Source organism: Solanum pennellii, chromosome 4 (genome assembly GCF_001406875.1).
Source record: "Solanum pennellii chromosome 4, SPENNV200".
Taxonomy (NCBI): domain Eukaryota; kingdom Viridiplantae; phylum Streptophyta; class Magnoliopsida; order Solanales; family Solanaceae; genus Solanum; species Solanum pennellii.
This window is the reverse complement of record NC_028640.1, coordinates 36,706,440-36,708,121: the sequence shown is the minus strand read 5'-3', so window position 1 is coordinate 36,708,121 and position 1,682 is coordinate 36,706,440. Positions and strand designations below refer to the sequence as shown.

Genomic DNA, 1,682 nt, shown 5'->3' with positions numbered 1-1,682 from the left:
GGAGAAACCTCATGTTCTTATAGCACTCTTCCTAGGCCAAGGCCAAAGCAACCTATCTCTTCAATTTATCAAACAATTAATCAATCTAGGCATTGAAGTCACTTTAACTACGAGCCCATCAACTTTTACTAAAATAAAAAAAAACTCTCAAATGTTGATGGATTAAGCTTTGATCCTTTCTCTGATGTCTATGATGACAAATTTCAGTTAAGCTCAATTGATGACTTTCATTTGTTCTATTCTTTTGTAAATTGTCGCGGGTTAAAATTCATTTTCAATTTGCTTGAATCAAATGCAAAAAATGGTACCCCCTTTTCACAGGTCATCTATACAATTATCATGAAATGGGTTGATTTAGTAGCCAAAAAAGTTAATGTCCCATCTACATTATATTGAATCCAACCTGCCATAGTTCTTGATGTTTATTATTATAGATTCACAAACTATTCTAATTATTTCAAAAATTATAATGTTAAGATAACATAATAGAGTTACCGGGATTGCCACCACTTAGTCCAATTTATTTCCTGTCTTTTATGTTTGATGACGTGGAAAGTACCAACTAAGCAGTGATGTCATTTAAAAGGTATATTGAAATGTTGAATAGTGAAGAAAATCCAAGAGTTCTTGTGAACAGTTTTGATACTTTTGAGTTTGATGCTTTGAGAATTTCAAAGTGTGTTACTATGGTGGGAATTGAGCCTTCAATTCCTTCAATATTACTTTATTATGATAGTTTTCGAGCTGCTATGATTAAGATTAGTTCTATGAATCATATGGATTGGTAGAACTCAGAGCATAAGGGATCGATTATCTACATCGCATTTTGTAGTTACTCCAAAATTCAAGTCAATTGATGGAGGATATTCATCACGGATTGCTGAAATGTGGGAGGCATTTTTGTGTGAAAACAGGGAAGGACAAGATAGAGATAAGATGGAGAACAAGTGAGTTGCAAAGACGAACTTGTGAAGAAGGGGAATATAGTGAGTTGGTGCTCACAAGTGGAAGTTCTTAAACACCCTTCTGTTAGTTATTGTCTAACTCACTGTAGATAAAATTCAACATTAAAGAGCATAGCGTCTAAGGTACCTGTCGTGACATGTCAACTCTGAAACGATCAAGTTTGTGATGCAAAACTCATTTAAGATATATGGAAGACTGGTGTTAGAGTTAATGCCAGTGAAGCTGGTGTCGTGGAAAGAGATGAACTCAATAGAGGTATAACGTTCCCGATGGGAAGGGGTGAAGAAGGGGAAGAACTGAAAAGAAATGCCAAGAAATGGAGTGATTTAGCTATGGAAGCTATGAAGGAAAATGGTACATCAAGTGTGAATCTCAAGGCTTTTGCTAATGAGTTTTTTGTTGGTTATAATGAGTACCAAATCAATCGTGAATAAATATTTTAATAAAATAGCTAGTAATTAATTATTTTTCTAGAGCTTGTTCTCCGTTTCATAAAACATAGTGAATCTTTTTGTAATTATTAATAATGAAATAATTTTCTTTGTTTCTAAAATAATTATTTTAACTTTTTTATCATTTAAAACATCAACCATTTATTTAATTAATTTCTAATCTTTTAATTTTTATATTCAGAAAATTGTTTTTGCTTTAAAACAAAATTTAAATAAAAAGTCCTTAAATTTTAAAGGGTTTTTCTTTTTATGATTTATTTATTT

General features: G+C 31.6%; 1 pseudogene; it reads left to right on the top strand.

Moving 5' to 3' along the window:
* Positions 1 to 477: 477 nt before the first annotated feature.
* Positions 478 to 1,400, top strand: LOC114076880 (annotated as a pseudogene).
* The last annotated feature ends 282 nt before the right edge of the window (positions 1,401 to 1,682 follow it).